Raw genomic sequence first — 27,818 nt, 5'->3', positions numbered from 1 at the left:
GGCTGCTGTGATGGCATGATGGCAGTCTCACTTTCTGGCTGCTATGATGGATTGACGACAGTCTCATTTTCTGCGTGATGTGATGAGATAACGGCAGTTTCACTTTCTGGCTGCTGTGATGGGATGACGACAGTCTCATTTTCTGGCTGCTGTGATGGGATGACGGCAGTCTCACTTTCTGGCTGCTGTGATGGGATATTTGCAGTCTCACTATCTGGCTGCTGTGATGGGATGACGGAAGTCACACTTTCTGGCTGCTGTGATGGAATGACGGCATTCTCACTTTCTGGCTGCTGTGATGGGCTGATGGCAGTTTCACTTTCTGGCTGCTGTGATGGGATGATGGCTGTCTCACTTTCTGGCTGCTGTGATGGAATGACGACTGTCTCATTTTTGTGGCTGCTGTGACGGGATGATGGCAGTCTCATTTTCTGGCTGATATTAAAGGATGACTGCAGTCTCACTTTTTGGCTGATGTGATGGGATGACGACAGTCTTACTTTCTGGCTGCTGTGATGAGATGACGGCATTCTCACTTTCTGACTGCTGTGATGGGATGACTGCAGTCTCACTTTCTGGCTGCTGTGATGGCATGACGGCAGTCTCACTTTCTGGCTGCTGTGATGGAATGACGACAGTTTAATTTTCTAGCTGATGTGATGGGATGATGGCAGTCTCACTTCCTGGCTGCTGTGATGGGCTGATGGCAGTTTCAATTTCTGGCTGCTGTGATGGGATGATTGCTGTCCAACTTTCTGGCTGCTGTGATGGGATGACGGCAGTTTCACGTTCTGGCTGCTGTGATGGGGTGACGGCAGTCTCACTTTCTGGCAGTTGTGATGGAATGACGACAGTCTCATTTTTTGGCTGCTGTGATGGAATGATAAAAGTCTCACTTTCTGGCTGCTGTGATGGAATGACGACAGTCTAATTTTCTAGGTGATGTGATGGGATGATGGCAGTCTCACTATCTGGCTGCTGTGATGGGATGACGTAAGTCACACTTTCTGGCTGCTGTGATGGAATGACGGCAGTCTCACTTTCTGACTGCTGTGATGGGCTGATGGCAGTTTCACTTTCTGGCTGCTGTGATGGGATGATGGCTGTCTCACATTCTGGCTGCTGTGATGGGATGACGGCAGTCTCACTTTCTGGCTGCTGTGATGGAATGACGACTGTCTCATTTTTGTGGCTGCTGTGATGGGATGATGGCAGTCTCATTTTCTGGCTGATGTGAAGGGATGACTGCAGTCTCATTTTTTGACTGATGTGATGGCATAACGACAGTCTTACTTTCTGGCTGCTGTGATGAGATGACGGCAGTCTCACTTTCTGAGTGCTGTGATGGAATGATGACAGTCTCACTTTCTGGCTGCTGTGTTGGAATGACGACAGTCTAATTTTCTAGGTGATGTGATGGGATGATGGCAGTCTCACTATCTGGCTGCTGTGATGGGATGACGTAAGTCACACTTTCTGGCTGCTGTGATGGAATGACGGCAGTCGCACTTTCTGGCTGCTGTGATGGGCTGATGGCAGTTTCACTTTCTGGCTGCTGTGATGGGATGATTGCTGTCCAACTTTCTGGCTGCTGTGATGGGATGACGTCAGTCTCACGTTCTGGCTGCTGTGATGGAATGACGACAGTCTAATTTTCTAGGTGATGTGATGGGATGATGGCAATCTCACTTTCTGTCTGCTATGATGGGACGACTGCAGTCTCACTTTCTGGCTGCTGTGATGGGATGACAGCAGTCTCACTTTCTGGCTGCTATGATGGGATGATGGCAGTCTCACTTTCTGGCAGCTGTGATGGGATGACTGCAGTCTCACTTTCTGGCTGCTGTGATGGGATGACAGCAGTCTCACTTTCTGGCTGCTATGATGGGATGACGGAAGTCACACTTTCTGGCTGCTGTGATGGAATGACGGCAGTCTCACTTTCTGGCTGCTGTGATGGGCTGATGGCAGTTTCACTTTCTGGCTGCTGTGAACGGATGATGGCTGTCTCACTTTCTGGCTGCTGTGATGGGATGACGGCAGTCTCACTTTCTCGCTGCTGTGATGGAATGATGACTCTCATTTTTGTGGCTGCTGTGATGGGATGATGGCAGTCTCATTTTCTGGCTGATGTGAAGGGATGACGGCAGTCTCACTTTTTGGCTGATGTGATGGGATGACGACAGTCTTACTTTATGGCTGCTGTGATGAGATGACGGCAGTCTCACTTTCTGAGTGCTGTGATGGGATGACTGCAGTCTCACTTTCTGGCTGCTGTGATGGCATGATGGCAGTATCACTTTCTGGCTGCTATGATGGATTGACGACAGTCTCATTTTCTGGTTGATGTGATGAGATGACGGCAGTTTCACTTTCTGGCTGCTGTGATGGGATGACGACAGTCTCATTTTCTGGTTGATGTGATGAGATGACGGCAGTTTCACTTTCTGGCTGCTGTGATGGGATGACGACAGTCTCATTTTCTGGCTGCTGTGATGGGATGACGGCAGTCTCACTTTCTGGCTGCTGTGATGGGATATTTGCAGTCTCACTTTCTGGCTGCTGTGATGGATTGACGACAGTCTCATTTTCTGGTTGATGTGATGAGATGACGGCAGTTTCACTTTCTGGCTGCTGTGATGGGATGACGACAGTCTCATTTTCTGGTTGATGTGATGAGATGACGGCAGTTTCACTTTCTGGCTGCTGTGATGGGATGACGACAGTCTCATTTTCTGGCTGCTGTGATGGGATGACGGCAGTCTCACTTTCTGGCTGCTGTGATGGGATATTTGCAGTCTCACTTTCTGGCTGCTGTGATGGATTGTCGACAGTCTCAATTTCTGGGTGTTGTGGTGGTATGACGAAAGTCTCACTTTCTGGCTGCTTTGATGAAATGTCGACAGTCTCAATTTCTGGCTGCTGCGATGGGATGACGGCAGTCTCATTTTCTGGCTGCTGTGATAGGACGACGGCACTCTCACTTTCTGGCTGCTGTGATGGGATGACGGCAGTCTCACTTTCTGTCTGCTGTGATGGGATGATGGCAGTCTCACTTTCTGGCTGCTGTGATGGGATGACGGCAGTCTCACTTTTTGGCTGCTGTGATGAGATGACGACAGTCTAATTTTCTAGCTGATGTGATGAGATGACGGCACTCTCACTTTCTGGCTGCTGTGATGGGATGACAGCAGTCTCACTTTCCGGCTGCTGTGATGGGATGATGGCAGTTTCACTTTCTGGCTGCTGTGATGGGATGACGAGAGTCTCACTTTTTGGCTGCCGTGATGGGATGACGGCAGTCTCACTTTCTGGCTGCTGTGATGAGATGACGGCAGTCTATCTTTCTGACTGCTGTGATGAGATGACTGCAGTCTCACTTTCTGGCTGCTGTGATGGAATGTCGACAGTCTCAATTTCTGGGTGTTGTGGTGGAATGACGAAAGTCTCACTTTCTGGCTGCTGTGATGAAATGTCGACAGTCTCAATTTCTGGCTGCTGTGATGGGATGACAGCAGTCTCATTTTCTGGCTGCTGTGATGGGATGACGGCAGTCTCACTTTCTGTCTGCTGTGATGGGATGATGGCAGTCTCACTTTCTGGCTGCTGTGATGGGATGACGGCAGGCTCACTTTCTGGCTGCTGTGATGGGATGAAGACAGTCTAATTTTCTAGCTGATGTGATGGGATGATGGCAGTCTCACTTTTTGTCTGCTGTGATGGGATGATGGCTGTCTCACTTTCTTGCTGCTGTGATGGGAAGACTGCAGTCTCACTTTCTGGCTGTTGTGATGGGTTGACCGCAGTCTCACTTTCTGGCTGCTATGATTTGATGATGGCATTCTCACTTTCTGGCTGATGTGATGGGAAGACTGCAGTCTCACTTTCTGGCTGCTGTGATGGGATGACAGCAGTCTCACTTTCTGGCTGCTATGATGGGATGATGGCAGTCTCACTTTCTGGCTGCTGTGATGGGATGACTGAAGTCTCACTATCTGGCTGCTGTGATGGGATGACGGAAGTCACACTTTCTGGCTGCTGTGATGGAATGACGGCAGTCTTACTTTCTGGTTGCTGTGATGGGCTGATGGCAGTTTCACTTTCTGGCTGCTGTGATGGGATGATGGCTGTCTCACTTTATGGCTGCTGTGATGGGATGACGGCAGTCTCACTTTCTGGCTGCTGTGATGGAATGACGACTGTCTCATTTTTGTGGCTGCTGTGATGGGATGATGGCAGTCTCATATTCTGGCTGATGTGAAGGGATGTCGGCAGTCTCAATTTTTGGTTAATGTGATGGGATGACGACAGTCTTAGTTTCCGGCTGCTGTGATGAGATGACGGCACTCTCACTTTCTGAGTGCTGTGATGGGATGACGGCAGTCTCAGTTTCTGTTTGCTGTGATGGGATGATGGCAGTCTCACTTTCTGGCTGCTGTGATGGGATGACGGCAGTCTCACTTTCTGGCTGCTGTGATGGGATGACGACAGTCTAATTTTCTAGCTGATGTGATGAGATGATGGCAGTCTCACTTTCTGGCTGCTGTGATGGGATGACAGCAGTCTTACTTTCCGGCTGCTGTTATGGGATGATGGCAGTTTCACTTTCTGGCTGCTGTGATGGGATGACGAGAGTCTCACTTTTTGGCTGCCGTGATGGGATGACGGCAGTCTCACTTTCTGGCTGCTGTGATGAGATGACGGCAGTCTATCTTTCTGACTGCTGTGATGAGATGACTGCAGTCTCACTTTCTGGCTGCTGTGATGGAATGTCGACAGTCTCAATTTCTGGGTATTTTGGTGAAATGACGAAAGTCTCACTTTCTGGCTGCTATGATGAAATGTCGACAGTCTCAATTTCTGGCTGCTGTGATGGATTGACGGCAGTCTCATTTTCTGCTGCTGTGATGGGATGACGGCAGTCTCACTTTCTGGCTGCTGTGATGGGATGATGGCAGGCTCACTTTCTGTCTGCTGTGATGGGATGATGGCTGTCTAACTTTCTTGCTGCTGTGATGGGAAGACTGCAGTCTCACTTTCTGGCTGTTGTGATGGGATGACAGCAGTCTCACTTTCTGGCTGCTATGATTTGATGATGGCAGTCTCACTTTCTAGCTGATGTGATGGGATGAGTGCAGTCTCACTATCTGGCTGCTGTGATGGAATGATGACAGTCTCACTATCTGGTTGCTGTGATGGGATGACGACAGTCTCATTTTCTGGCTGATTTGATTGGATAACGGCAGTCTCACTTTCTGGCTGCTGTGATGGGCTGATGGCAGTTTCACTTTCTGGCTGCTGTGATGGGATGATGGCTGTCTCACTTTCTGGCTGCTGTAATGGGATGACGGCAGTCTCACTTTCTGGCTGCTGTGATGGAATGACGACTGTCTCATTTTTGTGGCTGCTTTGATGGGATGATGGCAGTTTCACTTTCTGGCTGCTGTGATGGGATGACGACAGTCTCATTTTCTGGCTGCTGTGATGGGATGACGGCAGTCTCACTTTCTGGCTGCTGTGATGGGATATTTGCAGTCTCACTTTCTGACTGCTGTGATGGGATGACGGCAGTCTCCCTTTCTGGCTGCTGTGATGGAATGTCGACAGTCTCAATTTCTGGGTGTTTTGGTGGAATGACGAAAGTCTCACTTTCTGGCTGCTGTGATGAAATGTCGACAGTCTCAATTTCTGGCTGCTGCGATGGGATGATGGCAGTATCATTTTCTGGCTGCTGTGATAGGACGACGGCACTCTCACTTTCTAGCTGCTGTGATGGGATGACGGCAGTCTTACTTTCTGTCTGCTGTGATGGGATGATGGCACTCTCACTTTCTAGCTGATGTGATGAGATGATGGCAGTCTCACTTTCTGGCTGCTGTGATGGGATGACAGCAGTCTCACTTTCCGGCTGCTGTGATGGGATGATGGCAGTTTCACTTTCTGGCTGCTGTGATGGGATGACGAGAGTCTCACTTTTTTGCTGCCGTGATGGGATGACGGCAGTCTCACTTTCTGGCGGCTGTGATGCGATGACGGCAGTCTATCTTTCTGATTGCTGTGATGAGATGACTGCAGTCTCACTTTCTGGCTGCTGTGATGGAATGTCGACAGTCTCAATTTCTGGGTGTTGTGGTGGAATGACGAAAGTCTCACTTTCTGGCTGCTGTGATGAAATGTCAACAGTCTCAATTTCTGGCTGCTGTGATGGGATGACGGCAGTCTCATTTTCTGGCTGGTGTGATGGGATGACGGCAGTCTCACTTTCTGTCTGCTGTGATGGGATGATGGCAGTCTCACTTTCTGGCTGCTGTGATGGGATGACGGCAGTCTCACTTTCTGGCTGCTGTGATGGGATGACGACAGTCTAATTTTTTAGCTGATGTGATGGGATGATGGCAGTCTCACTTTCTGTCTGCTGTGATGGGATAATGGCTGTCTCACTTTCTTGCTGCTGTGATGGGAAGACTGCAGTCTCACTTTCTAGCTGTTGTGATGGGATGACAGCAGTCTCACTTTCTGGCTGCTATGATTTGATGATGGCAGTCTCACTTTCTGGCTGATGTGATGGGATGACTGCAGTCTCACTATCTGGCTGCTGTGATGGGATGATGTTAGTCACACTTTCTGGCTGCTGTGATGGATTGATGACAGTCTCACTTTCTGGCTGCTGTGATGGAATGACGACAGTCTCATTTTCTGGCTGATTTGATTGGATAACGGCAGTCTCACTTTCTGGCTGCTGTGATGGGCTGATGGCAGTTTCACTTTCTGGCTGCTGTGATGGGATGATGGCTGTCTCATTTTCTGGCTGCTGTAATGGGATGACGGCAGTCTCACTTTCTGGCTGCTGTGATGGAATGATGACTGTCTCATTTTTGTGGATGCTGTGATGGGATGACGGCAGTCTCATTTTCTGGCTGATGTGAAGGGATGACGGCAGTCTCACTTTTTGGCTGCTGTGATGGGATGATGGCAGTCTCACTTTCTGGCTGCTGTGATGAGATGATGGCAGTCTCACTTTCTGACTGCTGTGATGGGATGACTGCAGTCTAACTTTCTGGCTGCTGTGATGAAATTTCGACAGTCTCAATTTCTGGGTGTTGTGGTGGAATGACGAAAGTCTCACTTTCTGGCTGCTGTGATGAAATGTCGACAGTCTCAATTTCTGGCTGCTGTGATGGGATGATGGCAGTCTCATTTTCTGGCTGCTGTGATGGGACGACAGCACTCTCACTTTCTGGCTGCTGTGATGGGATGACGGCAGTCTCACTTTCTGTCTGTTGTGATGGGATGATGGCAGTCTCTCTTTTTGGCTGCTGTGATGGGATGACGGCAGTCTCACTTTCTGTTTGCTGTGATGGGATGACGGCAGTCTCACTTTCCGTCTGCTGTGATGGGATGATGGCAGTCTCACTTCGAGGCTGCTGTGATGGGATGATGGCAGTCTCACTTCCTGGCTGCTGTGATGGGATGACCGTAGTCTCATTTTCTGGCTGCTGTGATGGGATGATGGCAGTCTCACTTTCTGGCTGCTGTGATGGGATGACGACAGTCTCACTATCTGGCTGCTGTGATGGGATGACTGCAGTCTGTCTTTCTGACTGCTGTGATGGGATGACTGCAGTCTCACTTTCTGGCTGCTGTGATGGAATGTCGACAGTCTCAATTTCTGGGTGTTGTGGTGGAATGACGAAAGTCTCACTTTCTGGCTGCTGTGATGAAATGTCAACAGTCTCAATTTCTGGCTGCTGTGATGGGATGACGGCAGTCTCATTTTCTGGCTGGTGTGATGGGATGACGGCAGTCTCACTTTCTGTCTGCTGTGATGGGATGATGGCAGTCTCACTTTCTGGCTGCTGTGATGGGATGACGGCAGTCTCACTTTCTGGCTGCTGTGATGGGATGACGACAGTCTAATTTTTTAGCTGATGTGATGGGATGATGGCAGTCTCACTTTCTGTCTGCTGTGATGGGATAATGGCTGTCTCACTTTCTTGCTGCTGTGATGGGAAGACTGCAGTCTCACTTTCTAGCTGTTGTGATGGGATGACAGCAGTCTCACTTTCTGGCTGCTATGATTTGATGATGGCAGTCTCACTTTCTGGCTGATGTGATGGGATGACTGCAGTCTCACTATCTGGCTGCTGTGATGGGATGATGTTAGTCACACTTTCTGGCTGCTGTGATGGATTGATGACAGTCTCACTTTCTGGCTGCTGTGATGGAATGACGACAGTCTCATTTTCTGGCTGATTTGATTGGATAACGGCAGTCTCACTTTCTGGCTGCTGTGATGGGCTGATGGCAGTTTCACTTTCTGGCTGCTGTGATGGGATGATGGCTGTCTCATTTTCTGGCTGCTGTAATGGGATGACGGCAGTCTCACTTTCTGGCTGCTGTGATGGAATGATGACTGTCTCATTTTTGTGGATGCTGTGATGGGATGACGGCAGTCTCATTTTCTGGCTGATGTGAAGGGATGACGGCAGTCTCACTTTTTGGCTGCTGTGATGGGATGATGGCAGTCTCACTTTCTGGCTGCTGTGATGAGATGATGGCAGTCTCACTTTCTGACTGCTGTGATGGGATGACTGCAGTCTAACTTTCTGGCTGCTGTGATGAAATTTCGACAGTCTCAATTTCTGGGTGTTGTGGTGGAATGACGAAAGTCTCACTTTCTGGCTGCTGTGATGAAATGTCGACAGTCTCAATTTCTGGCTGCTGTGATGGGATGATGGCAGTCTCATTTTCTGGCTGCTGTGATGGGACGACAGCACTCTCACTTTCTGGCTGCTGTGATGGGATGACGGCAGTCTCACTTTCTGTCTGTTGTGATGGGATGATGGCAGTCTCTCTTTTTGGCTGCTGTGATGGGATGACGGCAGTCTCACTTTCTGTTTGCTGTGATGGGATGACGGCAGTCTCACTTTCCGTCTGCTGTGATGGGATGATGGCAGTCTCACTTCGAGGCTGCTGTGATGGGATGATGGCAGTCTCACTTCCTGGCTGCTGTGATGGGATGACCGTAGTCTCATTTTCTGGCTGCTGTGATGGGATGATGGCAGTCTCACTTTCTGGCTGCTGTGATGGGATGACGACAGTCTCACTATCTGGCTGCTGTGATGGGATGACTGCAGTCTGTCTTTCTGACTGCTGTGATGGGATGACGACAGTCTCACTTTCTGGCTGCTGTGATGGAATGACGACAGTCTAATTTTCTAGGTGATGTGATGGCATGATGGCAGTCTCACTTTCTGGCTGCTGTGATGGGATGACAGCAGTCTCACTTTCTGACTGCTGTGATGGGATGACTGCAGTCTCACTTTTTGGCTGCTGTGATGGAATGTCGACAGTCTCAATTTCTGGCTGTTGTGGTGGAATGACGAAAGTATCACTTTCTGACTGCTGTGATGGAATTTCGACAGTCTCAATTTCTGGCTGTTGTGGTGGAATGATGAAAGTCTCACTTTCTGGCTGCTGTGATGGGTCAACGGCAGTCTCATTTTCTGGCTGCTGTGATGGAATGACAACAGTCTAAGGCGGGCTTTGCACACTGCGACATCGCAGCCCGATGCTGCGATGCCGAGTGCGATAGTGCCCGCCCCCGTCGCAGCAGCGATATGTGGTGATAGCTGGCGTAGCGAAAATTATCGCTACGCCAGCTTCACACACACACTCACCTGCCGTGCGACGTCCCTGTGGCCGGCGGCCCGCCTCCTTGTTAAGGGGGCGGGTCGTGCGGCGTCACTGTGACGTCACACGGCAGGCGGCCAATCGGAGCGGAGGGGCGGAGATGAGCAGGATGTAAACATCCTGCCCACCTCCTTCCTTCCGCATATCCTACGGAAGCCGCAGTGAGGCCGGTAGGAGATGTTCCTCGCTCCTGCGACTTCACACACAGCGATGTGTGCTGCCGCAGGAGCGAGGAACAACATCGGACCGTCGCGTCAGCGTAATCATGGATTACGCCGACGCTGCACCGATGATACGATAACGACGCTTTTGCGCTCGTTAATCGTATCATCTAGGCTTTACACACTGCGATGTCGCATGCGATGCCGGAAGTGCGTCATTTTCAATTTGACCCCACCGACATCGCACCTGCGATGTCGCAGTGTGCAAAGCCCGCCTTACTTTCTGGCTGCTGTGATAGAATGACGACAGTCTCATTTTCTGGCTGATGTGATGGGACGACGGCACTCTCACTTTCTGGCTGCTGTGATGGGGTGACAGCAGTGTCATTTTCTGGCTGCTGTGATGGGATGATGGCAGTCTCACTTTCTGGCTGCTGTGATGGGATGACGGCAGTCTCACTATCTGGCTGCTGTGACGGGATGACTGCAGTCTCCCTTTCTGACTGCTGTGATGAAATGACGACAGTCTCATTTTCTGGCTGTTGTGATGGGATGACTGCTGTCTCACTTTCTGGCTGTTGTGATGAGATGATGGCAGTCTCACTTTCTGGCTGCTGTGGTGGGATGGCGGAGGTCTCACTTTATGGCTTCTGTGATGGCATGACGGCAGTCTCATTTTCTAGCTGCTGTGATGGGATTACGGCAGTCTCACTTTCTGGCTGCTGTGATTGGATGACGTTAGTATCACTTTATGGCTCCTGTGTTGGGATGACGACAGTCCCACTTTTCATCTGCTGTGATGGGATGATGGCAGTCTGACTTCGAGGCTGCTGTGATGGGATGATGGCAGTCTCATTTCCTGGCTGCAGTGATGGGATAACAGTAGTCTCACTTTCTGGCTGCTGTGATGGGCTGACTGCAGTATCACTTTCTGGCTGCTGTGATGGAATGAAAACAGTCTAATTTTCTAGCTGATGTGATGGGCTGATGGCAGTTTCACTATCTGGCTGCTGTGATGGGATGTTTGCTGTCCAACTTTCTGGCTGCTGTGATGGGATGATGGCAGTCTCACGTTCTGGCTGCTATGATGGGCGGACGGCAGTCTCACTTTATGGCAGTTGTGATGGAATGATGACAGTCTCATTTTTTGGCTGCTGTGATGGAATGATGACAGTCTCACTTTCTGGCTGCTATGATGGATTGACGACAGTCTCATTTTCTGGTTGATGTGATGAGATGACGGCAGTCTCACTTTCTGTCTGCTGTAATGGGATGATGCCTGTCTCACTTTTTGGCTGCTGTGATGGGAAGACTGCAGTCTCACTTTCTGGCTGCTGTGATGGGATGACAGCAGTCTCACTTTCTGGCTGCTATGATGGGATGATGGCAGTCTCACTTTCTGGCTGCTGTGATGGGATGACTGCAGTCACACTTTCTGGCTGCTGTGATGGAATGACGGCAGTCTCACTTTCTGGCTGCTGTGATGGGCTGATGGCAGTATCACTTTCTGGCTGCTGTGATGGGATGATGGCTGTCTCACTTTCTGGCTGCTGTGATGGGATGACGGCAGTCTCACTTTCTGGCTGCTGTGATGGAATGACGACTGTCTCATTTTTGTGGCTGCTGTGATGGGATGATGGCAGTCTCATTTTCTGGCTGATGTGAAGGGATGTCGGCAGTCTCAATTTTTGGCTGATGTGATGGGATGACGACAGTCTTACTTTCTGGCTGCTGTGATGAGATGACGGCAGTCTCACTTTCTGACTGCTGTGATGGGATGACTGCAGTCTCACTTTCTGGCTGCTGTGATGGCATGATGGCAGTCTCACTTTCTGGCTGCTGTGATGGAATGACGACAGTCTAATTTTCTAGCTGATGTGATGGGATGATGGCAGTCTCACTTCCTGGCTGCTGTGATGGGCTGATGGCAGTTTCACTTTCTGGCTGCTGTGATGGGATGATTGCTGTCCAACTTTCTGGCTGCTGTGATGGGATGACGGCAGTCTCACGTTCTGGCTGCTCTGATGGGTTGACGGCAGTCTCACTTTCTGGCAGTTGTGATGGAATGACGACAGTCTCATTTTTTGGCTGCTGAGATGGAATGATGACAGTCTCACTTTCTGGCTGCTGTAATGGAATGACAACAGTCTAATTTTCTAGGTGATGTGATGGGATGATGGCAGTCTCACTTTCTGTCTGCTGTAATGGGATGATGGCAGTCTCACTTTCTGTCTGCTGTAATGGGATGATGCCTGTCTCACTTTTTGGCTGCTGTGATGGGAAGACTGCAGTCTCACTTTTTGGCTGCTGTGATGGGATGACAGCAGTCTCACTTTCTGGCTGCTATGTTGTGATGATGGCAGTCTCACTTTCTGGCTGCTGTGATTGAATGACTGCAGTCTCACTATCTGGCTGCTGTGATGGGATGACGGAAGTCACACTTTCTGGCTGCTGTAATGGAATGACGGCAGTCTCACTTTCTGGCTGCTGTGATGGGCTTATGGCAGTTTCACTTTCTGGCTGCTATGATGGGATGATGGCTGTCTCACTTTTTGGCTGCTGTGATGGGATGACAGCAGTCTCACTTTCTGGCTGCTGTGATGGAATGACGACTGTCTCATTTATGTGGCTGCTGTAAAGGGATGATGGCAGTCTCATTTTCTGGCTGATGTGAAGGGATGACGGCAGTCTCGCTTTTTGGCTGATGTGATGGGATGACGACAGTCTTACTTTCTGGCTGCTGTGATGAGATGACGGCAGTCTCACTTTCTGACTGCTGTGATGGGATGACTGCAGTCTCACTTTCTCTCTGCTGTGATGGCATGACGGCAGTCTCACTTTCTAGCTGCTGTGATGGAATGACGACAGTCTAATTTTCTAGCTGATGTGATGGGATGATGGCAGTCTCACTTCCTGGCTGCTGTGATGGGCTGATGGCAGTTTCACTTTCTGGCTGCTGTGATGGGATGATTGGTGTACAACTTTCTGGCTGCTGTGATGGGATGACGGCAGTCTCACGTTCTGGCTGCTGTGATGGGCTGACGGCAGTCTCACTTTCTGGCAGTTGTGATGGAATGACGACAGTCTCATTTTTTGGCTGCTGTGATGGAATGATGACAGTCTCACTTTCTGGCTGCTGTGATGGAATGATGCCTTTCTCACTTTTTGGCTGCTGTGATGGGAAGACTGCAGTCTCACTTTCTGGCTGCTGTGATGGGATGACAGCAGTCTCAACTTTCTGGCTGCTATGATGGTATGATGGCAGTCTCACTTTCTGGCTGCTGTGATGGGATGACTGCAGTCTCACTATCTGGCTGCTGTGATGGGATGACGGCAGTCTCACTTTCTGGCTGCTGTGATGGGCTGATGGCAGTTTCACTTTATGGCTGCTGTGATGGGAAGACTGCAGTCTCACTTTCTGTCTGCTGTGATGGGATGACAGCAGTCTCACTTTCTGGCTGCTATGATGGTATGATGGCAGTCTCACTTTCTGGCTGCTGTGATGGGATGACTGCAGTCTCACTATCTGGCTGCTGTGATGGGATGACGGAAGTCACACTTTCTGGCTGCTGTGATGGAATGACGGCAGTCTCACTTTCTGGCTGCTGTGATGGGCTGATGGCAGTTTCACTTTCTGGCTGCTGTGATGGGATGATGGCTGTCTCAGTTTCTGGCTGCTATGATGGGATGACGGCAGTCTCACTTTATGGCTGCTGTGATGGAATGACGACTGTCTCATTTTTGTGGCTGCTGTGATGGGATGATGGCAGTCTCATTTCCTGGCTGATGTGAAGGGATGACGGCAGTCTCACTTTTTGGTTGATGTGATGGGATGACGGCAGTCTTACTTTCTGGCTGCTGTGATGAGATGACGGCAGTCTCACTTTCTGGCTGCTGTGATGGGATGATGGCTGTCTCATTTTCTGGCTGCTGTAATGGGATGACGGCAGTCTCACTTTCTGGCTGCTGTGATGGAATGATGACTGTCTCATTTTTGTGGATGCTTTGATGGGATGACGGCAGTCTCATTTTCTGGCTGATGTGAAGGGATGACGGCAGTCTCACTTTTTGGCTGCTGTGATGGGATGATGGCAGTCTCACTTTCTGGCTGCTGTGATGAGATGATGGCAGTCTCACTTTCTGACTGCTGTGATGGGATGACTGCAGTCTAACTTTCTGGCTGTTGTGATGAAATTTCGACAGTCTCAATTTCTGGGTGTTGTGGTGGAATGACGAAAGTCTCACTTTCTGGCTGCTGTGATGAAATGTCGACAGTCTCAATTTCTGGCTGCTGTGATGGGATGATGGCAGTCTCATTTTCTGGCTGCTGTGATGGGACGACAGCACTCTCACTTTCTGGCTGCTGTGATGGGATGACGGCAGTCTCACTTTCTGTCTGTTGTGATGGGATGATGGCAGTCTCTCTTTTTGGCTGCTGTGATGGGATGACGGCAGTCTCACTTTCTGTTTGCTGTGATGGGATGACGGCAGTCTCACTTTCCGTCTGCTGTGATGGGATGATGGCAGTCTCACTTCGAGGCTGCTGTGATGGGATGATGGCAGTCTCACTTCCTGGCTGCTGTGATGGGATGACCGTAGTCTCATTTTCTGGCTGCTGTGATGGGATGATGGCAGTCTCACTTTCTGGCTGCTGTGATGGGATGACGACAGTCTCACTATCTGGCTGCTGTGATGGGATGACTGCAGTCTGTCTTTCTGACTGCTGTGATGGGATGACGACAGTCTCACTTTCTGGCTGCTGTGATGGAATGACGACAGTCTAATTTTCTAGGTGATGTGATGGCATGATGGCAGTCTCACTTTCTGGCTGCTGTGATGGGATGACAGCAGTCTCACTTTCTGACTGCTGTGATGGGATGACTGCAGTCTCACTTTTTGGCTGCTGTGATGGAATGTCGACAGTCTCAATTTCTGGCTGTTGTGGTGGAATGACGAAAGTATCACTTTCTGACTGCTGTGATGGAATGTCGACAGTCTCAATTTCTGGCTGTTGTGGTGGAATGATGAAAGTCTCACTTTCTGGCTGCTGTGATGGGTCAACGGCAGTCTCATTTTCTGGCTGCTGTGATGGAATGACAACAGTCTTACTTTCTGGCTGCTGTGATAGAATGACGACAGTCTCATTTTCTGGCTGATGTGATGGGACGACGGCACTCTCACTTTCTGGCTGCTGTGATGGGGTGACAGCAGTGTCATTTTCTGGCTGCTGTGATGGGATGATGGCAGTCTCACTTTCTGGCTGCTGTGATGGGATGACGGCAGTCTCACTATCTGGCTGCTGTGACGGGATGACTGCAGTCTCCCTTTCTGACTGCTGTGATGAAATGACGACAGTCTCATTTTCTGGCTGTTGTGATGGGATGACTGCTGTCTCACTTTCTGGCTGTTGTGATGAGATGATGGCAGTCTCACTTTCTGGCTGCTGTGGTGGGATGGCGGAGGTCTCACTTTATGGCTTCTGTGATGGCATGACGGCAGTCTCATTTTCTAGCTGCTGTGATGGGATTACGGCAGTCTAACTTTCTGGCTGCTGTGATTGGATGACGTTAGTATCACTTTATGGCTCCTGTGTTGGGATGACGACAGTCCCACTTTTCATATGCTGTGATGGGATGATGGCAGTCTGACTTCGAGGCTGCTGTGATGGGATGATGGCAGTCTCATTTCCTGGCTGCAGTGATGGGATAACAGTAGTCTCACTTTCTGGCTGCTGTGATGGGCTGACTGCAGTATCACTTTCTGGCTGCTGTGATGGAATGAAAACAGTCTAATTTTCTAGCTGATGTGATGGGCTGATGGCAGTTTCACTATCTGGCTGCTGTGATGGGCGGACGGCAGTCTCACTTTATGGCAGTTGTGATGGAATGATGACAGTCTCATTTTTTAGCTGCTGTGATGGAATGATGACAGTCTCACTTTCTGGCTGCTATGATGGATTGACGACAGTCTCATTTTCTGGTTGATGTGATGAGATGACGGCAGTCTCACTTTCTGTCTGCTGTAATGGGATGATGCCTGTCTCACTTTTTGGCTGCTGTGATGGGAAGACTGCAGTCTCACTTTCTGGCTGCTGTGATGGGATGACAGCAGTCTCACTTTCTGGCTGCTATGATGGGATGATGGCAGTCTCACTTTCTGGCTGCTGTGATGGGATGACTGCAGTCACACTTTCTGGCTGCTGTGATGGAATGACGGCAGTCTCACTTTCTGGCTGCTGTGATGGGCTGATGGCAGTATCACTTTCTGGCTGCTGTGATGGGATGATGGCTGTCTCACTTTCTGGCTGCTGTGATGGGATGACGGCAGTCTCACTTTCTGGCTGCTGTGATGGAATGACGACTGTCTCATTTTTGTGGCTGCTGTGATGGGATGATGGCAGTCTCATTTTCTGGCTGATGTGAAGGGATGTCGGCAGTCTCAATTTTTGGCTGATGTGATGGGATGACGACAGTCTTACTTTCTGGCTGCTGTGATGAGATGACGGCAGTCTCACTTTCTGACTGCTGTGATGGGATGACTGCAGTCTCACTTTCTGGCTGCTGTGATTGCATGATGGCAGTCTCACTTTCTGGCTGCTGTGATGGAATGACGACAGTCTAATTTTCTAGCTGATGTGATGGGATGATGGCAGTCTCACTTCCTGGCTGCTGTGATGGGCTGATGGCAGTTTCACTTTCTGGCTGCTGTGATGGGATGATTGCTGTCCAACTTTCTGGCTGCTGTGATGGGATGACGGCAGTCTCACGTTCTGGCTGCTCTGATGGGTTGACGGCAGTCTCACTTTCTGGCAGTTGTGATGGAATGACGACAGTCTCATTTTTTGGCTGCTGAGATGGAATGATGACAGTCTCACTTTCTAGCTGCTGTAATGGAATGACAACAGTCTAATTTTCTAGGTGATGTGATGGGATGATGGCAGTCTCACTTTCTGTCTGCTGTAATGGGATGATGGCAGTCTCACTTTCTGTCTGCTGTAATGGGATGATGCCTGTCTCACTTTTTGGCTGCTGTGATGGGAAGACTGCAGTCTCACTTTTTGGCTGCTGTGATGGGATGACAGCAGTCTCACTTTCTGGCTGCTATGTTGTGATGATGGCAGTCTCACTTTCTGGCTGCTGTGATTGAATAACTGCAGTCTCACTATCTGGCTGCTGTGATGGGATGACGGAAGTCACACTTTCTGGCTGCTGTAATGGAATGACGGCAGTCTCACTTTCTGGCTGCTGTGATGGGCTTTATGGCAGTTTCACTTTCTGGCTGCTGTGATGGGATGATGGCTGTCTCACTTTCTGGCTGCTGTGATGGGATGACAGCAGTCTCACTTTCTGGCTGCTGTGATGGAATGACGACTGTCTCATTTATGTGGCTGCTGTAAAGGGATGATGGCAGTCTCATTTTCTGGCTGATGTGAAGGGATGACGGCAGTCTCGCTTTTTGGCTGATGTGATGGGATGACGACAGTCTTACTTTCTGGCTGCTGTGATGAGATGACGGCAGTCTCACTTTCTGACTGCTGTGATGGGATGACTGCAGTCTCACTTTCTCTCTGCTGTGATGGCATGACGGCAGTCTCACTTTCTAGCTGCTGTGATGGAATGACGACAGTCTAATTTTCTAGCTGATGTGATGGGATGATGGCAGTCTCACTTCCTGGCTGCTGTGATGGGCTGATGGCAGTTTCACTTTCTGGCTGCTGTGATGGGATGATTGGTGTACAACTTTCTGGCTGCTGTGATGGGATGACGGCAGTCTCACGTTCTGGCTGCTGTGATGGGCTGACGGCAGTCTCACTTTCTGGCAGTTGTGATGGAATGACGACAGTCTCATTTTTTGGCTGCTGTGATGGAATGATGACAGTCTCACTTTCTGGCTGCTGTGATGGAATGATGCCTTTCTCACTTTTTGGCTGCTGTGATGGGAAGACTGCAGTCTCACTTTCTGGCTGCTGTGATGGGATGACAGCAGTCTCACTTTCTGGCTGCTATGATGGTATGATGGCAGTCTCACTTTCTGGCTGCTGTGATGGGATGACTGCAGTCTCACTATCTGGCTGCTGTGATGGGATGACGGCAGTCTCACTTTCTGGCTGCTGTGATGGGCTGATGGCAGTTTCACTTTCTGGCTGCTGTGATGGGATGACGGCAGTCTCACTTTATGGCTGCTGTGATGGGAAGACTGCAGTCTCACTTTCTGTCTGCTGTGATGGGATGACAGCAGTCTCACTTTCTGGCTGCTATGATGGTATGATGGCAGTCTCACTTTCTGGCTGCTGTGATGGGATGACTGCAGTCTCACTATCTGGCTGCTGTGATGGGATGACGGAAGTCACACTTTCTGGCTGCTGTGATGGAATGACGGCAGTCTCACTTTCTGGCTGCTGTGATGGGCTGATGGCAGTTTCACTTTCTGGCTGCTGTGATGGGATGATGGCTGTCTCAGTTTCTGGCTGCTATGATGGGATGACGGCAGTCTCACTTTATGGCTGCTGTGATGGAATGACGACTGTCTCATTTTTGTGGCTGCTGTGATGGGATGATGGCAGTCTCATTTCCTGGCTGATGTGAAGGGATGACGGCAGTCTCACTTTTTGGTTGATGTGATGGGATGACGGCAGTCTTACTTTCTGGCTGCTGTGATGAGATGACGGCAGTCTCACTTTCTGGCTGCTGTGATAGGATGATGGCTGTCTCATTTTCTGGCTGCTGTAATGGGATGACGGCAGTCTCACTTTCTGGCTGCTGTGATGGAATGATGACTGTCTCATTTTTGTGGATGCTGTGATGGGATGACGGCAGTCTCATTTTCTGGCTGATGTGAAGGGATGACGGCAGTCTCACTTTTTGGCTGCTGTGATGGGATGATGGCAGTCTCACTTTCTGGCTGCTGTGATGAGATGATGGCAGTCTCACTTTCTGACTGCTGTGATGGGATGACTGCAGTCTAACTTTCTGGCTGCTGTGATGAAATTTCGACAGTCTCAATTTCTGGGTGTTGTGGTGGAATGACGAAAGTCTCACTTTCTGGCTGCTGTGATGAAATGTCGACAGTCTCAATTTCTGGCTGCTGTGATGGGATGATGGCAGTCTCATTTTCTGGCTGCTGTGATGGGACGACAGCACTCTCACTTTCTGGCTGCTGTGATGGGATGACGGCAGTCTCACTTTCTGTCTGTTGTGATGGGATGATGGCAGTCTCTCTTTTTGGCTGCTGTGATGGGATGACGGCAGTCTCACTTTCTGTTTGCTGTGATGGGATGACGGCAGTCTCACTTTCCGTCTGCTGTGATGGGATGATGGCAGTCTCACTTCGAGGCTGCTGTGATGGGATGATGGCAGTCTCACTTCCTGGCTGCTGTGATGGGATGACCGTAGTCTCATTTTCTGGCTGCTGTGATGGGATGATGGCAGTCTCACTTTCTGGCTGCTGTGATGGGATGACGACAGTCTCACTATCTGGCTGCTGTGATGGGATGACTGCAGTCTGTCTTTCTGACTGCTGTGATGGGATGACGACAGTCTCACTTTCTGGCTGCTGTGATGGAATGACGACAGTCTAATTTTCTAGGTGATGTGATGGCATGATGGCAGTCTCACTTTCTGGCTGCTGTGATGGGATGACAGCAGTCTCACTTTCTGACTGCTGTGATGGGATGACTGCAGTCTCACTTTTTGGCTGCTGTGATGGAATGTCGACAGTCTCAATTTCTGGCTGTTGTGGTGGAATGACGAAAGTATCACTTTCTGACTGCTGTGATGGAATGTCGACAGTCTCAATTTCTGGCTGTTGTGGTGGAATGATGAAAGTCTCACTTTCTGGCTGCTGTGATGGGTCAACGGCAGTCTCATTTTCTGGCTGCTGTGATGGAATGACAACAGTCTTACTTTCTGGCTGCTGTGATAGAATGACGACAGTCTCATTTTCTGGCTGATGTGATGGGACGACGGCACTCTCACTTTCTGGCTGCTGTGATGGGGTGACAGCAGTGTCATTTTCTGGCTGCTGTGATGGGATGATGGCAGTCTCACTTTCTGGCTGCTGTGATGGGATGACGGCAGTCTCACTATCTGGCTGCTGTGACGGGATGACTGCAGTCTCCCTTTCTGACTGCTGTGATGAAATGACGACAGTCTCATTTTCTGGCTGTTGTGATGGGATGACTGCTGTCTCACTTTCTGGCTGTTGTGATGAGATGATGGCAGTCTCACTTTCTGGCTGCTGTGGTGGGATGGCGGAGGTCTCACTTTATGGCTTCTGTGATGGCATGACGGCAGTCTCATTTTCTAGCTGCTGTGATGGGATTACGGCAGTCTAACTTTCTGGCTGCTGTGATTGGATGACGTTAGTATCACTTTATGGCTCCTGTGTTGGGATGACGACAGTCCCACTTTTCATATGCTGTGATGGGATGATGGCAGTCTGACTTCGAGGCTGCTGTGATGGGATGATGGCAGTCTCATTTCCTGGCTGCAGTGATGGGATAACAGTAGTCTCACTTTCTGGCTGCTGTGATGGGCTGACTGCAGTATCACTTTCTGGCTGCTGTGATGGAATGAAAACAGTCTAATTTTCTAGCTGATGTGATGGGCTGATGGCAGTTTCACTATCTGGCTGCTGTGATGGGCGGACGGCAGTCTCACTTTATGGCAGTTGTGATGGAATGATGACAGTCTCATTTTTTGGCTGCTGTGATGGAATGATGACAGTCTCACTTTCTGGCTGCTATGATGGATTGACGACAGTCTCATTTTCTGGTTGATGTGATGAGATGACGGCAGTCTCACTTTCTGTCTGCTGTAATGGGATGATGCCTGTCTCACTTTTTGGCTGCTGTGATGGGAAGACTGCAGTCTCACTTTCTGGCTGCTGTGATGGGATGACAGCAGTCTCACTTTCTGGCTGCTATGATGGGATGATGGCAGTCTCACTTTCTGGCTGCTGTGATGGGATGACTGCAGTCACACTTTCTGGCTGCTGTGATGGAATGACGGCAGTCTCACTTTCTGGCTGCTGTGATGGGCTGATGGCAGTATCACTTTCTGGCTGCTGTGATGGGATGATGGCTGTCTCACTTTCTGGCTGCTGTGATGGGATGACGGCAGTCTCACTTTCTGGCTGCTGTGATGGAATGACGACTGTCTCATTTTTGTGGCTGCTGTGATGGGATGATGGCAGTCTCATTTTCTGGCTGATGTGAAGGGATGTCGGCAGTCTCAATTTTTGGCTGATGTGATGGGATGACGACAGTCTTACTTTCTGGCTGCTGTGATGAGATGACGGCAGTCTCACTTTCTGACTGCTGTGATGGGATGACTGCAGTCTCACTTTCTGGCTGCTGTGATGGCATGATGGCAGTCTCACTTTCTGGCTGCTGTGATGGAATGACGACAGTCTAATTTTCTAGCTGATGTGATGGGATGATGGCAGTCTCACTTCCTGGCTGCTGTGATGGGCTGATGGCAGTTTCACTTTCTGGCTGCTGTGATGGGATGATTGCTGTCCAACTTTCTGGCTGCTGTGATGGGATGACGGCAGTCTCACGTTCTGGCTGCTCTGATGGGTTGACGGCAGTCTCACTTTCTGGCAGTTGTGATGGAATGACGACAGTCTCATTTTTTGGCTGCTGAGATGGAATGATGACAGTCTCACTTTCTGGCTGCTGTAATGGAATGACAACAGTCTAATTTTCTAGGTGATGTGATGGGATGATGGCAGTCTCACTTTCTGTCTGCTGTAATGGGATGATGGCAGTCTCACTTTCTGTCTGCTGTAATGGGATGATGCCTGTCTCACTTTTTGGCTGCTGTGATGGGAAGACTGCAGTCTCACTTTTTGGCTGCTGTGATGGGATGACAGCAGTCTCACTTTCTGGCTGCTATGTTGTGATGATGGCAGTCTCACTTTCTGGCTGCTGTGATTGAATAACTGCAGTCTCACTATCTGGCTGCTGTGATGGGATGACGGAAGTCACACTTTCTGGCTGCTGTAATGGAATGACGGCAGTCTCACTTTCTGGCTGCTGTGATGGGCTTATGGCAGTTTCACTTTCTGGCTGCTGTGATGGGATGATGGCTGTCTCACTTTCTGGCTGCTGTGATGGGATGACAGCAGTCTCACTTTCTGGCTGCTGTGATGGAATGACGACTGTCTCATTTATGTGGCTGCTGTAAAGGGATGATGGCAGTCTCATTTTCTGGCTGATGTGAAGGGATGACGGCAGTCTCGCTTTTTGGCTGATGTGATGGGATGACGACAGTCTTACTTTCTGGCTGCTGTGATGAGATGACGGCAGTCTCACTTTCTGACTGCTGTGATGGGATGACTGCAGTCTCACTTTCTCTCTGCTGTGATGGCATGACGGCAGTCTCACTTTCTAGCTGCTGTGATGGAATGACGACAGTCTAATTTTCTAGCTGATGTGATGGGCTGATGGCAGTTTCACTTTCTGGCTGCTGTGATGGGATGATTGGTGTACAACTTTCTGGCTGCTGTGATGGGATGACGGCAGTCTCACGTTCTGGCTGCTGTGATGGGCTGACGGCAGTCTCACTTTCTGGCAGTTGTGATGGAATGACGACAGTCTCATTTTTTGGCTGCTGTGATGGAATGATGACAGTCTCACTTTCTGGCTGCTGTGATGGAATGATGCCTTTCTCACTTTTTGGCTGCTGTGATGGGAAGACTGCAGTCTCACTTTCTGGCTGCTGTGATGGGATGACAGCAGTCTCACTTTCTGGCTGCTATGATGGTATGATGGCAGTCTCACTTTCTTGCTGCTGTGATGGGATGACTGCAGTCTCACTATCTGGCTGCTGTGATGGGATGACGGCAGTCTCACTTTCTGGCTGCTGTGATGGGCTGATGGCAGTTTCACTTTCTGGCTGCTGTGATGGGATGACGGCAGTCTCACTTTATGGCTGCTGTGATGGGAAGACTGCAGTCTCACTTTCTGTCTGCTGTGATGGGATGACAGCAGTCTCACTTTCTGGCTGCTATGATGGTATGATGGCAGTCTCACTTTCTGGCTGCTGTGATGGGATGACTGCAGTCTCACTATCTGGCTGCTGTGATGGGATGACGGAAGTCACACTTTCTGGCTGCTGTGATGGAATGACGGCAGTCTCACTTTCTGGCTGCTGTGATGGGCTGATGGCAGTTTCACTTTCTGGCTGCTGTGATGGGATGATGGCTGTCTCAGTTTCTGGCTGCTATGATGGGATGACGGCAGTCTCACTTTATGGCTGCTGTGATGGAATGACGACTGTCTCATTTTTGTGGCTGCTGTGATGGGATGATGGCAGTCTCATTTCCTGGCTGATGTGAAGGGATGACGGCAGTCTCACTTTTTGGTTGATGTGATGGGATGACGGCAGTCTTACTTTCTGGCTGCTGTGATGAGATGACGGCAGTCTCACTTTCTGGCTGCTGTGATAGGATGATGGCTGTCTCATTTTCTGGCTGCTGTAATGGGATGACGGCAGTCTCACTTTCTGGCTGCTGTGATGGAATGATGACTGTCTCATTTTTGTGGATGCTGTGATGGGATGACGGCAGTCTCATTTTCTGGCTGATGTGAAGGGATGACGGCAGTCTCACTTTTTGGCTGCTGTGATGGGATGATGGCAGTCTCACTTTCTGGCTGCTGTGATGAGATGATGGCAGTCTCACTTTCTGACTGCTGTGATGGGATGACTGCAGTCTAACTTTCTGGCTGCTGTGATGAAATTTCGACAGTCTCAATTTCTGGGTGTTGTGGTGGAATGACGAAAGTCTCACTTTCTGGCTGCTGTGATGAAATGTCGACAGTCTCAATTTCTGGCTGCTGTGATGGGATGATGGCAGTCTCATTTTCTGGCTGCTGTGATGGGACGACAGCACTCTCACTTTCTGGCTGCTGTGATGGGATGACGGCAGTCTCACTTTCTGTCTGTTGTGATGGGATGATGGCAGTCTCTCTTTTTGGCTGCTGTGATGGGATGACGGCAGTCTCACTTTCTGTTTGCTGTGATGGGATGACGGCAGTCTCACTTTCCGTCTGCTGTGATGGGATGATGGCAGTCTCACTTCGAGGCTGCTGTTATGGGATGATGGCAGTCTCACTTCCTGGCTGCTGTGATGGGATGACCGTAGTCTCATTTTCTGGCTGCTGTGATGGGATGATGGCAGTCTCACTTTCTGGCTGCTGTGATGGGATGACGACAGTCTCACTATCTGGCTGCTGTGATGGGATGACTGCAGTCTGTCTTTCTGACTGCTGTGATGGGATGACGACAGTCTCACTTTCTGGCTGCTGTGATGGAATGACGACAGTCTAATTTTCTAGGTGATGTGATGGCATGATGGCAGTCTCACTTTCTGGCTGCTGTGATGGGATGACAGCAGTCTCACTTTCTGACTGCTGTGATGGGATGACTGCAGTCTCACTTTTTGGCTGCTGTGATGGAATGTCGACAGTCTCAATTTCTGGCTGTTGTGGTGGAATGACGAAAGTATCACTTTCTGACTGCTGTGATGGAATGTCGACAGTCTCAATTTCTGGCTGTTGTGGTGGAATGATGAAAGTCTCACTTTCTGGCTGCTGTGATGGGTCAACGGCAGTCTCATTTTCTGGCTGCTGTGATGGAATGACAACAGTCTTACTTTCTGGCTGCTGTGATAGAATGACGACAGTCTCATTTTCTGGCTGATGTGATGGGACGACGGCACTCTCACTTTCTGGCTGCTGTGATGGGGTGACAGCAGTGTCATTTTCTGGCTGCTGTGATGGAATGATGGCAGTCTCACTTTCTGGCTGCTGTGATGGGATGACGGCAGTCTCACTATCTGGCTGCTGTGACGGGATGACTGCAGTCTCCCTTTCTGACTGCTGTGATGAAATGACGACAGTCTCATTTTCTGGCTGTTGTGATGGGATGACTGCTGTCTCACTTTCTGGCTGTTGTGATGAGATGATGGCAGTCTCACTTTCTGGCTGCTGTGGTGGGATGGCGGAGGTCTCACTTTATGGCTTCTGTGATGGCATGACGGCAGTCTCATTTTCTAGCTGCTGTGATGGGATTACGGCAGTCTCACTTTCTGGCTGCTGTGATTGGATGACGTTAGTATCACTTTATGGCTCCTGTGTTGGGATGACGACAGTCCCACTTTTCATCTGCTGTGATGGGATGATGGCAGTCTGACTTCGAGGCTGCTGTGATGGGATGATGGCAGTCTCATTTCCTGGCTGCAGTGATGGGATAACAGTAGTTTCACTTTCTGGCTGCTGTGATGGGCTGACTGCAGTATCACTTTCTGGCTGCTGTGATGGAATGAAAACAGTCTAATTTTCTAGCTGATGTGATGGGCTGATGGCAGTCTCACGTTCTGGCTGCTATGATGGGCGGACGGCAGTCTCACTTTATGGCAGTTGTGATGGAATGATGACAGTCTCATTTTTTGGCTGCTGTGATGGAATGATGACAGTCTCACTTTCTGGCTGCTATGATGGATTGACGACAGTCTCATTTTCTGGTTGATGTGATGAGATGACGGCAGTCTCACTTTCTGTCTGCTGTAATGGGATGATGCCTGTCTCACTTTTTGGCTGCTGTGATGGGAAGACTGCAGTCTCACTTTCTGGCTGCTGTGATGGGATGACAGCAGTCTCACTTTCTGGCTGCTATGATGGGATGATGGCAGTCTCACTTTCTGGCTGCTGTGATGGGATGACTGCAGTCACACTTTCTGGCTGCTGTGATGGAATGACGGCAGTCTCACTTTCTGGCTGCTGTGATGGGCTGATGGCAGTATCACTTTCTGGCTGCTGTGATGGAATGACGACTGTCTCATTTTTGTGGCTGCTGTGATGGGATGATGGCAGTCTCATTTTCTGGCTGATGTGAAGGGATGTCGGCAGTCTCAATTTTTGGCTGATGTGATGGGATGACGACAGTCTTACTTTCTGGCTGCTGTGATGAGATGACGGCAGTCTCACTTTCTGACTGCTGTGATGGGATGACTGCAGTCTCACTTTCTGGCTGCTGTGATGGCATGATGGCAGTCTCACTTTCTGGCTGCTGTGATGGAATGACGACAGTCTAATTTTCTAGCTGATGTGATGGGATGATGGCAGTCTCACTTCCTGGCTGCTGTGATGGGCTGATGGCAGTTTCACTTTCTGGCTGCTGTGATGGGATGATTGCTGTCCAACTTTCTGGCTGCTGTGATGGGATGACGGCAGTCTCACGTTCTGGCTGCTCTGATGGGTTGACGGCAGTCTCACTTTCTGGCAGTTGTGATGGAATGACGACAGTCTCATTTTTTGGCTGCTGAGATGGAATGATGACAGTCTCACTTTCTGGCTGCTGTAATGGAATGACAACAGTCTAATTTTCTAGGTGATGTGATGGGATGATGGCAGTCTCACTTTCTGTCTGCTGTAATGGGATGATGGCAGTCTCACTTTCTGTCTGCTGTAATGGGATGATGCCTGTCTCACTTTTTGGCTGCTGTGATGGGAAGACTGCAGTCTCACTTTTTGGCTGCTGTGATGGGATGACAGCAGTCTCACTTTCTGGCTGCTATGTTGTGATGATGGCAGTCTCACTTTCTGGCTGCTGTGATTGAATGACTGCAGTCTCACTATCTGGCTGCTGTGATGGGATGACGGAAGTCACACTTTCTGGCTGCTGTAATGGAATGACGGCAGTCTCACTTTCTGGCTGCTGTGATGGGCTTATGGCAGTTTCACTTTCTGGCTGCTGTGATGGGATGATGGCTGTCTCACTTTCTGGCTGCTGTGATGGGATGACAGCAGTCTCACTTTCTGGCTGCTGTGATGGAATGACGACTGTCTCATTTATGTTGCTGCTGTAAAGGGATGATGGCAGTCTCATTTTCTGGCTGATGTGAAGGGATGACGGCAGTCTCGCTTTTTGGCTGATGTGATGGGATGACGACAGTCTTACTTTCTGGCTGCTGTGATGAGATGACGGCAGTCTCACTTTCTGACTGCTGTGATGGGATGACTGCAGTCTCACTTTCTCTCTGCTGTGATGGCATGACGGCAGTCTCACTTTCTAGCTGCTGTGATGGAATGACGACAGTCTAATTTTCTAGCTGATGTGATGGGATGATGGCAGTCTCACTTCCTGGCTGCTGTGATGGGCTGATGGCAGTTTCACTTTCTGGCTGCTGTGATGGGATGATTGGTGTACAACTTTCTGGCTGCTGTGATGGGATGACGGCAGTCTCACGTTCTGGCTGCTGTGATGGGCTGACGGCAGTCTCACTTTCTGGCAGTTGTGATGGAATGACGACAGTCTCATTTTTTGGCTGCTGTGATGGAATGATGACAGTCTCACTTTCTGGCTGCTGTGATGGAATGATGCCTTTCTCACTTTTTGGCTGCTGTGATGGGAAGACTGCAGTCTCACTTTCTGGCTGCTGTGATGGGATGACAGCAGTCTCACTTTCTGGCTGCTATGATGGTATGATGGCAGTCTCACTTTCTGGCTGCTGTGATGGGATGACTGCAGTCTCACTATCTGGCTGCTGTGATGGGATGACGGCAGTCTCACTTTCTGGCTGCTGTGATGGGCTGATGGCAGTTTCACTTTCTGGCTGCTGTGATGGGATGACGGCAGTCTCACTTTATGGCTGCTGTGATGGGAAGACTGCAGTCTCACTTCTGTCTGCTGTGATGGGGTGACAGCAGTCTCACTTTCTGGCTGCTGTGATGGGATGACTGCAGTCTCACTATCTGGCTGCTGTGATGGGATGACGGAAGTCACACTTTCTGGCTGCTGTGATGGAATGACGGCAGTCTCACTTTCTGGCTGCTGTGATGGGCTGATGGCAGTTTCACTTTCTGGCTGCTGTGATGGGATGATGGCTGTCTCAGTTTCTGGCTGCTATGATTGGATGACGGCAGTCTCACTTTATGGCTGCTGTGATGGAATGACGACT

The sequence above is a fragment of the Anomaloglossus baeobatrachus genome, unplaced genomic scaffold, assembly GCF_048569485.1.
Source record: "Anomaloglossus baeobatrachus isolate aAnoBae1 unplaced genomic scaffold, aAnoBae1.hap1 Scaffold_164, whole genome shotgun sequence".
Lineage (NCBI taxonomy): Eukaryota > Metazoa > Chordata > Amphibia > Anura > Aromobatidae > Anomaloglossus > Anomaloglossus baeobatrachus.
The sequence above is the reverse complement of the archived record's forward strand: the minus strand, read 5'-3'. Positions refer to the sequence as shown.